At 40.0% G+C, this 12878-nt stretch overlaps 1 long non-coding RNA gene across 1 annotated transcript in view; it reads left to right on the plus strand.

Annotated features, from left to right (window-relative positions):
* The first annotated feature begins 1472 nt into the window (after positions 1-1472).
* Positions 1473-12878, plus strand: part of LOC149865632 (uncharacterized) — a 32487-nt gene continuing 21081 nt past the window's right edge. Inside the window, exons 1-2 of the long non-coding RNA XR_016441856.1 lie at positions 1473-1579; positions 2453-2529. This is a non-coding gene — a long non-coding RNA (uncharacterized LOC149865632). The remainder of the gene's footprint in view (positions 1580-2452; positions 2530-12878) is intronic.

Raw genomic sequence — 12878 nt, forward strand, 5'->3', positions numbered from 1 at the left:
TCAGACATGCTTCTTCCTGCACGAGTTTCTTTAGGCTGACAGAAACGTTTCCCAGATCAGCCTACTGGCTGTTGACTGTTGGCACTGTGAATCTCCTTCCTATTTATCTAAGCTTTCCTCTTCTCTCTAAAGGGTAATTAGGCACCAACATGGGTTTGTGAATTTTCCACTCTTGGAGTTCATCACCTAACTATGGTGATTTTGACTGTTGTTGTACTTTATGACATGTTCCTTTATGGATCTGGGCATTGCATTTCTAATGTAAATGCCTAATTCCAGGATCTAACACATTCTTTTCATGATGTACTGTGTGGTTTGCAATTAAATTCTGATCCACTACAGGTGACTGGAAGGCTTGTTTCTGCCCAGCTAGTTCTACAGATCGCCGGCTGAGGCTTAAGGCTGGGGAAGGGACTCTATGAGCTGCTACCATTGCTAATACCATGTGGAAAGCTGCTAAAGCCCTTATTTCTGGGATAAACGCAGAGAATACAAAGACAGAAATTGGTGGCAGTAGCAGAATCAGGTCTTCCAAAAAAAAACATGTTTGGGAATCAATAAAGACATGGGCTCAGGGGGTCAGTGCAGAAATGATTTATGTAGACCCAAAAAGGATAGCTATGTATAGTACTTACTCAGCTTTTTGCTTTCAGCCTCCCTGAGCAGAATGTGTTTTTCTTTATTGGTTCTTAAAGTCTCTGGTGATCTTTTCTATCCTTAATAGACTAGTTTCAGAGTTGGGATCTTATTGTTATGGCAAGTAGACCCAAATCAAACATTAGGTGTCAATGGGTGTGTCACTAACTGCAAGACACTAACTGCTCAGTAGCCTAATAACACAGTAGCGTGCCAGACAAAACCCATGCTAATATGCTGTTGCACAGTAGAACTAGGCTACTGTGCAGTTAACATCTGAAAAAACTCATGAGCCAGTACTATTGTTCAGTAGCACAAGTTATGGCGCATTCATTTAGTACTCAGTTATCCAAGCTCTAGATTTCATGTGCAGTAACTACAGTGCATTAATGAACACATAGACACACCCAGGGTTGCTTATGGGACTGTTTGCATTAGCCATCTCTAAGCTTATTAGGGACTATCTATCTGGTTACATAACTACAGCAGGTCCTTTATATATGCAAGGACATTATCGTCTTTATAATTCTAGAACACACCAACTTGCAGGCTGTATGATGAACATGTGTGCTATATCTTCAAGTTGCACGTATATTTACTTTATAAGAAAGGCATTGAAGATATAAATAAATGAAGCTGCAGTACTTTTATTAGACCATAGGAAATTAAAGAGATCTCTCTAACAACACTGTTTTTTATTTGACATCTGTATGTCAGTATCAATATTATAACCAATTAGCATACTGTTAATATGTTTTTTCTGTTCATATTTTCTCATAAATACCTTTTGTTATGAAAATTATATATGCATCATTGAATTCTCTCTGTGTCATACAGGAGCACACAGTGTTGAATAAAGTGTCCTCTTTTCAGAGAAGTGTAGAGGCCAGCTGCTGGAGATAATATAGGCTATGTTCTGTGAGACCACAGCACCCCATGATAGGTTTGTATGAAGTTTTAAATGTTTCTGACTTCTAATTATCTCAGTAAGAATTGTAGAAACTGAAAAGATGAAAATGTTAGTGAAATCTGAATTATGCTATTTAGTTCCAAGCTAATTATCTGACAGCTTTATTTCCTTGACTCTAAAATCATGAGTTAATGATAGCTGGATTTTAATAATGGGGTAGCAGTCCCTTGATATGAGGATGACAGACTTCCAGTATATAGGGAAGTCATTGGTGAGTCCAACATCCACATATTCAAATGCAGATACAGCAAATAAATTTAACAACAGTAGTTGTCAAGTTATGACACTATACAAAGAGCATTCCAAACGTAAATAAACCTGATTGTGTCCAAAGATATATACCATACTACCACACTGAGGTGCCACGCCACAGCTGCTCTGGAAAACCAGTTTTGGGATCAGACTTCTTCCAAGCCATCCCCTCTCCTTCTCCTCTGAGTCTAGCTGCTTTCATATGACCACTTCTAGAAGACATGATCAACTAGGCTGATCAACGCAACCAGGGAACAGAATTTGCATTTCTCACCTCTCTCCCTTCCCTGTTTTCTCTAGAGTGAGTAAATGTGTGCATTATAATTCTTACCTTTGAATGCTGAGTACCATGGTCCAAACAGTCCTTGCAGAAGACACCATACTCTCTTTATTTCTCTGTAGGGGCAAGTAGACAATATCATAATTCTAAGTCTTTTGAAATATCTGTGATCTACAATGTGTTTCCAAGGTTAATTACACCAGTGCAAATGTAATGAGTTTATGGACACTTCAAAATATTTGATAATCATGCCAGTTAACTTATACTGACGGTAATCTATGTTGTATTAACTCATAGTTTCTCATTCTTTCAAGATTCTCCCAGGAGCTTTTATTTGGCAAGATTTTCAAAGACCAGTTAAATTAAAAGAAAAAACTCAACAACTAAGAGTGTAAGTGAAACATCTATAAACTACTTTCTTAGAATACTTCTAGGATGTTTGTTTTGGAGAGAAAAAGGAGACCACAGATTATTTTTCCTTTTAATTGTATTGGTGAGATCATGCACTGTCTGAAGGTTCCACTGCTAGTTCTCTGATTTTCATTGTTTGACTACACAGTTTGAATGATGATTTGTCAGGTTAAATAGAAGAAGTGTCAACATTTTCTTTTATATCTGGGTATTCCTAAGAGTGAAGAGCCAGCAGACACTTGGTTTTTTGGCTGCCATTGGTGACTGAGAACTTGTGTAGAGAAGAAAACCCTGGGAAGTAAATTGTATTGATTTTTCTCAAGAGCTCACTTTGACCCAGTGACCACTCATCAATGTTCAGTTTGCCGAGGGACAAAAGGACCTTCCTTTTATATTTTGCCTGAGAGGTGAATGTGTAGGAGTTCTGTTTTAGTTATCATTTTTCCCTCTCTAATACACACTGAAGAAACTAGGAACTAAGATGACATGACCATGGTCTGCATTGAATTTAAAACAAAATTTTTTTAGGGTTTGTTAGCTAAATCCTGATAATCTTTTCTTTACATCTGAGGTGAAAAGTTTTAAAACCATACACATTACTATTATAGCACTTTCAGTACCATAGCACTTTCAAAAAGAACCAAATTTAAGAATATTAAGACAGTTGAATATTTTTCCTATGCACAGTGTGGGCTAGGTCTTAAAAAGAAAGATGTAATGTTGTAAATGCTGCCAATATATGAGGATTTACATCCTAAAAATACTAACATGAATAGGTTAATAATTTCACATGAAGTTGCTGTGTGGTAGAGAGGGAGAACGAAGCAACAGATACAGAAGAATTTTCTTGCTTCTGGATTGAAATGTTGATACAAATTAGGATTGGGGTTTTTGCTTTTTCCTTTTTGCTTTTTTTTTTTTCCTTTTTGCTTGCCTGGACAAATTTTGGGTAGAAGGCAAGCAAATGGCATGATTCCAATCTTATACATTTATTTTATGGCCACAGCTCTAAGAGGTCATTTTAGAAGTGAAGGGAGGCAACGTGAGATGAGTTTCTTGCAGCTTCAAAGGATCCAGCTTCCTACTCTGACTCTTCTCCCTAATGCTATGTCTGTTCATTAAACTTACAATCCTTGGCAGTGGCCTCATCAGGCATGCCTTACTATTCCAGATAGACTGCTTCTCATACCAAATAGAGTTCAGCTGCCCCTACATGATGCTTCAGCTGAACTAATTAGCACTGCTGAAGTAATTAGCCAACTATCAAGTCAATTAGCCTGACTATATTGATGTGGCTATACTGCTTCTGATTTGAGGGGTGGGGTGGAAAGGAAGACTGCCTAAAGCACTGTGAGGTGCTTGTAGGTGGCACTGTTGAGGGACTGTTATTTTACTGTATAGACATAGCCCAAGAATAGCATCTTACAGCAATCTTGCCAAACATCATGATATGCAATTTTCTCCCTGAAAGACTTATTCCCTGTTGTTTTATTAATACAACAGAGAATAAAAATAATTTTAAAGATAATAGTAAATGTTTAGCCCTCATTGCTGCAAAGATGAATTTGATAACATGAATCCCAGTGGATCAAAAACTAGACGTAAGTGGAAACTGCTCTCAATGCATTATTTTTAAAATCTTGTGATTTTATCAATGTTGTTTTAGGGCCTGACTCTTACATATGCAAATACTTGCTGTTGCATCACAATACTATTTTGGTGATTATGGAGGGGATTGGCTTGAAATTCTACTCTATATCAATTATGAACTATTGATTAATTAATGGTTAGAGAAATACAAGGATGTATGATTTTTTTTTCTCTTTAAACTCACATACAAGGCAAACAGGGAACTAGCTTTTGATGACACTTCAGCCAGGATAGTCACAGTGGAAAACACTATAAGAAAGTGCAGACAGCTTTGGGATGTAGATATTTTCATTTGGATAAAAGAGTTGAGTTTCCACTTCCACCCCTAGAATCTGGATTCAAGGGCCGTCGTAGAATTCTTCCAATGTCAGGAATTCCCAGGACTGCCAAATGTTCATTCCCTTCCAAGCTCCAGCTCAGGGGGTGTAGTAGGTAGGGCCATACAGGGGTGGATCAAGGTTGGGGGATGAGGTACAGTGGTGTACTTGCACCCTGCTTTGATTCCTGTTCCGCCCAAAGTTCAAAGCCAGGTTGTCAGTGGCAGCAGCATTTCTATTTAGGCAGCAGTGAGGGAGTTGCTTGACTTCATGGTTCATTATAATCTGCCCAATTCCTTCAAAACTCTTCATTCCGCAGAGGTTGATGTCCCTCTCTCCTTTTTAATAGTGTTGAGATTCCATTTATCAAACTATCCTTTCTTCTGCAATTTTGCTGTCTATTAGCAGCTACACTACCAGGAACAACCATTTCACAGCCCTGCAGACTATTTTTAAGTCCACATAAAAAGATTAACTCAGATGAACATTAACTCCAGTGTGGAAATAACTGTAAGTGAAAGATTCATTGCACTGTCAAGAAGCACAGGAAGGCTAGATTTTTGTTTTATAAATCTGAAATAAAGATGTGCATTTAATTCGAATGACTACAGGACTAATGAAACAATATATTTTGATTATTCTTTGCCTAGTCTGCTTTTCTTATACATCATATATGATTGTAATGGGACTCATACCCCATTACTAAAAGAGGGAAGGAGCCCAGGGGTGCCAGGCCTTTCCCAACCCCTGGAACAAGCTAACACAGGCAAGGAGCCCTGAAACAAAATGGTAACTCAACCATTGTAAGTAGTCACTAGCAGGCTGGCAGTGGAAGTGGAGGGTCAGGTGATCCAGGAAGGGACTTATAAGCCCAAACCCCAAGCCAGAAGGGCAGACTGCCATAGGAGTTGCAAGGGGGTGTGGTGCAGAACAGAACATAGCTCCAGGTAGGAGCCAATCCAGAAGAAGGACTCAGAGCTGCAGTTGAGGTGAAGGAAACTTTGCATCCTAAATTGGGAGCAGATAAGTACCTTGGTCCCTTTGGACAGCTTCTCCCAGAATTGTGCCATGAAGGGGAACTTATGGATTTGAGCAGACACTCATGTTTTTTGTTTATATTGGAGGGCTGGACTGTGGCTGTAGGAGAGGAGGAGACCGTTGAGATGGGTGCCCAGGAACACCCCAGATCCTAGATGCTGTTGCTGGCAAAAGGACTCTGTTGTCAGACAGCAGAGACTGGTGGTATAAGTCCAGAACCTACAGAGGGTGAGACCAGGGGCTGGAGACCCAGAGCCCATGCGGAGTGACCCACAGCAAAGACTTGGGGCCAAGCCCACAGCTTGCATGGGTGAAACAAGGGGATAAGGGGCCTGGCGCCCAGGAGGGCCTGAATAGGGGATGGGAGCCCAGAGCCATGAGGGCATAGCTGGAGCTTCAGCCTGGGAGTTTGTGGGCTTGGGACAGTGGACCACAGGCAGAGGAGTTCAGCCAGAGTGAAATGGGATAGAGATGAGGGGGCCTCAACCCAGACAAGGGCCTACTATCTAAAACCTTTTTTGTCCTCTAGGGGCAGCCTTCCTGCCAATCTATAACATCAAGGTGTGTCAGGAAAGTTAATGTGGTGGTGCCAAAGGGGCAACACAGTGGGGGTGAGGTGGTGGTCAGTAGAAGTGGTTTTGCCACTCCAGTACCCACTTCATTACAATGTTGTAACAAATTAATGCATATTGCAATAAAGTTTACATTTGTTTTCACTATGATCTTAAAGTGAATAATATAGCTTTAGGCCTCTAGCATATTCATGAAGTTTCTAGTTTATTTTTAGCTGGGAAAAAATGTGTTGTTATTTGTGATGTACCACACCATCTGTGCCCCCCTTTTCAAAATTCCTCCTAAAAGGTCCTCCTAAGTGCTATAGTTTCTTGTATTATGAGGGCCTAGGCTTGCTCCAGGCTATGGAGTCATAAGTAGACAAAAGACATGCATTCCACTTTCTGGGGGGCTCTAACTTCACTTCCTTGACATGTACAAGGTTGCAGTATGTAATGGACTGACAACCACATCCCTAGAACCTTTTCTTTCATGTTCTGTATGCATCTTGTAAGGGAAGGCTCGCAGAGGAGAGAGGTATGAAATGGGCTAAAGATGAACAGTCATAAAGATGGAAGCAAAATACAATCAGAGGGGCATCTAAATGAACAAGCAAAGGAAAATTAGAGAGAGGTGAGGGAAAGAAGCTGCTGTGTAGAGCGGTTCTGTTTGGTTTCTCAGCCCATAATATGCTTTATTAAAATTTGGGAACTTTCCCTAAAGTTTAGAGAGAAAAACCATGTACCTCAGGTGGCTAAGGTGTACATCAAGGCAAAACTCAATGAAAAGTAAACCCTACCTTCCAGACAGAATCCCAGGAAGCCTTTGCTGTTAGGGTGAATCTCTGCCAATAAACCTTCACTAAACTTGTATATAATTTGGCACAAACATAATAGATTTTGAAAAGAGTGCTCAAACTTGAAACAAGACCTGTAATATTCTATTCCTCAATTGTTCCTAAATTAGTACCAGAGAAAGAAGAATAGATGTGGTGAATGAGGAATGAAGGGATTAAAAATTGGTAATTATCCTTCATTAGAGAATGCTTCTTCCTGAATCTTCCCTCTAACCTTTTGAAGTTTTTTGAATAGTTCATATCTGTTTCAGTAACCAGGGGATTAGGGAATGACAAACATGAAACACCCTGATCTCATGGTAGGGGACTGGGGCTTCCCTCCATATTAGCTGTTCCACAATAAATGCCCATGTGCATACTCATATCCTATTGCAAAAGAAAGCTGACCAATGGTAGCTTAGTCCCCAGTTAGAGGGCTAAAATGCCTTAGTTTTCCTTGCATAACAAATATAAGGGGATGGGGAATGATGCAACAATTTTGTAGTTTTTAGCTTTCTTTCCTTCTCAAACTGTTACTTTGGAAAAATTGAAGTAGGCAAGCAGTGATTAACAATGGGATTGTACTAAGGCACAGAACTGTGGTAAATGAGAATGTAGGCCATATGTGGAGATTATTAAAATATCTGAGTATCTACAACAAAGTGTTAACAAGGTTGATAGAATTTTTTTCATTACCAAGTCACTGATTTCTCAATTTTGCTATGAACTGTTGGGAGCCTGGATTTGAATGCTGATTAATTAATGGCTTAGTTAAACACCCATTCAACATCTCATAAGGGGTGAGTTAAGGACACCTTCACCATGTCAGTATTAACTCTTAATATATTTCCTCCTATAATTTTGTTTTGTATCTTCCTTTTTGTCTTAGCTGTCTTCTAAACTACAATACCTTTCTTTTTATCTTATACCGACCTTAACTTTTGTATGATTCGTGTTTCAATTGTGCTAATTCCCTCTAATGTGAATGGTAGTTCAAAACTAGAAAGTGAGTACAGTTTCCTGGTAACTATAGCCAAATTTAAGGGGGTCATTATTGCCCTTATATCCATTCTCCATTGTCAGGCTATTTGATTTGTTCCTTCTTCAAGTCTGATGCTACATGGCCAGTGAATCAGCACTTTCTGGTCTTGGTATGACATGCTACATAATGCATTTATCTGGAAGTGAGATAGCACCACAGGAAATAATGACCACATTAGCAACCCAATAAATGGTAAAGATATATTGAAAACCCTGGCCTCTGAGCATATCCCTCTCCTGTTTATCCATTCATATCCTTAGGGTGTACTTTGGTTTTCAGGGTTTGTAATATTGCTCCCTATAAGAGGACAAGCATTTAGAAAAATCCTTAAAAACAAAATGCATTTTTCCTGGTTTAGATTATCAACATTGTATACATCTTTAAATGTTCTGGATTTTGTAGGGAAGGGGGTGAAAGGATTTGAGCCTGACAACATTTCCAGTGCCCTAGAACTAAAATATTACACATTTATATATTTGTCCCTGTCATTTTCTTGAGTGACTTCTAAGCTTTAAACAGCAAGTATCTTTTCTCGTAAGTTCTTTTCAGATTGTTACATAATTGTGAAGGCCCACATTTAGTAAAGAGCCTGCTTAATGTTCAGTGACTGGTCTGTTGACTTCAGTAAGGCTTTTTCCAGTATGCTTTAGTTTTTACAGGATAAAGTCCATAGATTAGATTCACTGCCTAATGGCATTTTGTGTTTAAAGTAAACAGTATTTTATCTGTGTGTCTCCTGTTTATTGATTTGTGCCCAGCTTGTATATTTGAGTACTGACCCATGTAATAGGGAGGCATAGTTGTATCATCCTTGCAGCACAGTAGCAGGGCTTTGTGAAGTTTTGGTAGCTGATTTGATTTGGTGGCTGAATCTATGAGTCTGAATTGATTTGGGAGACCAATTAAAAGGTCCAAACTGAATCAGAAGCCTCTGAATCAATTCAGAAAAGTTTCAGCACTGATTCATTCGGCCCTAGATTAAATAGGCAGCAGTCCTTACCACTTTGGACACAGCTGCCTCCAGCTGGTAAGTTGGTTGTAGTTTGGGGGTGGGGGGCAAATCAACACCCCCACAGCGAGGGAGGGATTGGGGCTGGGACAAACCGCTTAGTCAGGGTGGGGGGACACACAGGACTCAGGAAGTGGGACTCCCACCACTGTGGGATTCCCTTCCCTCCCTACTCTGCTCACCACAATAAACTTACCAGCTGGAGGCAGCTGTGTCCAGTATGGTGAGAACTGCTGCCTGTTTACTCTAGGGCCAAATCTTTGAATTGGCACTGAATCTTTCAGATTGGACTTGACCAAATCTAATTGGGAAAGTGACTTGAATCACCAAATCAGAGTGAATACTTGCTGCTTCACACAGACCTACAGAGTAGTAAGCATGCCTCAGACTAGGAAAAAATGAGGAGAAACTATAAAAGCCAGTGGCAATGGCTGTCTTGAGCACTTCCCTTTCACCCACTTTCTTTATTAAGCCACATTAATATGAAGCAGAATAGTTTAGTTATGATGCTTCTCTGAATGATATGCTGGAATGTCCTAGGACTATTGGATGTCACAGTAGAATGAAACCTTCAGATTGTGGGCACTGGCTAAAATTTATTGCCTTAAAGTTCAACAAATTGATAACATACTATTAAAGTCTGTCTTGCAGTATACTTCACATGCTACAAAATCAAGTCCTTTCTTTCCTTCTTTCTCGAAACTCTAAACATGGTGTCTCTTCAAGCTAACTCTGTTTGATAAGTAAATAGCAGGAATTATGCCAACACGGTCCATATTTTATCTGTTCTCCAATGTTCAGCAATATCAAAATCCCCTGAGAGTCATTTAGCATATCTCTGCCTAATATATTTTATAACCATGAGCTTTGTAAGACATCCTTGACATTTAAGTTGCATTATTAAAAAATAAAATAGAGTATATGTTCAAACAACAGGGGGCTTTACTCATGCAACGCGAAAAAAGACAGCAAAGTGTACAAAGTTTTATATGCTTTGCATTTAGTTTTTTCCCTATATTTCAGACGCCTCTTGGGCTTGTATGTCTCAGTCTGGAGTACAGTAGTAATAAAGATATAGAAAACTTCCCTAACAGCTTTCTAATGAACTCCTTAAGAGGAGGCATTAGGGAGCGTTTAGTTTTACTGCTGCAGTGAACACAGGAGTTTCTAGAAATGCAGCTTCAGAATATAGGAGATAAAAGAAAGTTATACAGTGTTTTCTTTTTCTGGCAATAATTTCTTCAGTCCTGCAATTTATGATCTTATGTCTTGTTTCAAAAGAAAAGAGTCAAGCTGATCTCCATTCCCTGCCTCCCTTTCACCCCGCCACCCCGTAATAAAAGGCTTAAGCACTGACCTAGTGCCTCTTTACAAGAACTGCAATGGTTGATAATTAGTATAAATAATAGATTCTCATCTAGCTAGTTTAACTGCAGAGACTAGAATACCTCCTGAATTCCACTCAAAAGCCTGACTGACTTTTAATAATGTAACCCATGCCAGCATGCTAGGCTAGGTGATGTGCTGGATTTTTTGGGTCCCCAGGGTGCCCATAACCTTGGGAGCTCCTCAGACAGATCTGCTGACTGAGGTGTGCTGTGGAGAGGTGTGTCCCTCACCGCCTAAGAATTCACTCTGCACCCAATGAACGCATTATTCTTTATTGTACGCAACCAATTTATATACAGAAAAAATAAATAAACAAAAATATTAACAATGGTTAGCAATAAAACTAACAATTTAGATCACATTTACAACAACAACATTATTTGGATAATTCCAGCACACTAGGTGGTGACACTTGTGTTAAACAACCTCAATAATTGCATTAACTTGATTATGACCCTTTATAAATGGCAACACAGCTATAACTATGATCTACCACCAGATGGTGAAGGTGAAGCTTCTCCTGCTCTGGGGAAGTGGACTCCTTTAATCCTTCCTGGCAACACAGAGAAACAGGCTCTGAACAGCCTCCCTCTTATTTCCTTCTCCGTTCCTGGTTGCACAGCTCTGAACCCAATGAGGAATCAGCTTCTAATGGGATGACACGGGCTCTCCCCGACCCTGATGCCTGGGCAGGCTTCAGCCCTGAGTCCCCAGCTAGGGACTGAGTTTCTGCCCCATCTCTCCAGGGCTGGAATTGGCTCCTCCTCAGCTTCTCTTTTCCCAGCCTCAGCATTTTTATAGTGCAATTAGAGGCCTTGGTTTGTGATTGGGGCTCTGGTCACAATTCAAATGCTCCAATAAAAAGCATGCACTGTGCAAGGCATACCCTCCTGTCTGGTAAAGTTATTGCACCCTTTGCAACCTTTTGACACCCTTTTCTTGCAGAGCCCTTAAACACAGCTCACCAACTCAGCTTGCAGCCAGGCAAGCTTTGCAACTGTTACAATAATGTCATTCCACCTCTTAAATGGCACCCAGGTCAGTTGTTTCATACCAAAAAAAAAAAAAAAAAATTATCCCTGGAATTTCTCTGGAAGCTTGTTTCATCATCATTCAGTATTACAGGCATAACAAGATAGTACATCTTCAAAACTTCCCTTTAATTTCTATACCTACTTTAGACACTTGGAGAAATGAAAAATTAAAGCAACTGAAAGAAAAAAGTGTGGACTTTCCAGGAGTGATTCTCCATGGCTGTATATTTCTTGTGGTCATTTGTATCTCTAGAAAGTGAACGCTAACTGGGTTTAAAGCACAATCCAATTTAGGTAGTAGCATAGCACACTGAATCTGCTCACTTGCCCAGGTGAACATGGCCTGGATGGCTTGCCAGGCAATGGAGAATTGGAACCTTCTGTTTCTCTTAAATTCTTTTTTTTTAGAGCTAGAAAGCGAAAGGTATCAAACTGGAAGATTTGTAATCAACCGTTTGACTCTAAATCGCTGTATCTGTAAATATAATGTCTATAAACTTCCTTAAGATACTGTCAACTAGTTTGAATATCATTCCACAGAACTGTCTGAAGCTTTATTCTCATTATTCCCACTTTAACCGTATATATAGTCCATTTTAAATATCCTTGAATTAAAGGCAGATATAAGTACTGCTATTTGGCCCTCAGAAATAATCTCTCTAAAAAGAGGTGTTTTGTTAAAATGGGGTAAACATCTGGCATCTCTGAAGGTACAAGATTGTTTTAGGGAAATGCACTGTGCTTTTTTTTCCTTCATACAACTCATTGCTGCACTACAGTCTTCATCACTTACATCCATGCTGTTTTCCTGAGCAGTCATACTCAAACTGTGCCAGATTATGATTCTTGTGTACTTGTCACTCTCTTGGCTACCACTAGGAATAAACCTGGGGACTTCCAGAACTATAAAGTGACCCTTGTCTTGTATCTTACATCAGGGATGTCCAGTAGGGGCTGCACATTCTGCAGGCCACAGTAATGTGAGACCTGAGGGAGGAAGAGGGAGCTTAGAGATGCCATCTACAGCAGCAGTCAGAGCAATAGAGTGAGTGGCAGCCAGGTAGGAGACCAGGGCCTGTGCATTAAGCCATTGTGGGCCACAGGCCACCAGATGGACAGCTCTGCTTATATTAACAAGCCACAGAGTCTTGCTTTCTCTCCTTCTGATTCCTTAAATCCTACATTCCTTTCCATCCAGTGGGGCAGCTTTCACAGGAGAGGTGCATCATTTACTCCGCCCTATCTAACGCATAGTCTGGGAGTTGAGACACTTTCCTGGCATGTGGGGAGATGTAAATTTAAACAGCCTCTAGCAGGGGTGGCAGCAGGGAACACTGAAGTCTCACCTGGAGTATTGTGCCCAGTTTTGGGCTCCTCATTTCATGAAAGTTGTGAACAAATTACAAAGAGTTAAAATATTAGAGGCCTGGGAAATAAAATTTATGAGGCTAAGATGAAAAAAC

This window comes from Crocodylus siamensis, chromosome 4 (genome assembly GCF_052110815.1).
Source record: "Crocodylus siamensis isolate JL-2025a chromosome 4, ASM5211081v1, whole genome shotgun sequence".
NCBI lineage: Eukaryota > Metazoa > Chordata > Crocodylia > Crocodylidae > Crocodylus > Crocodylus siamensis.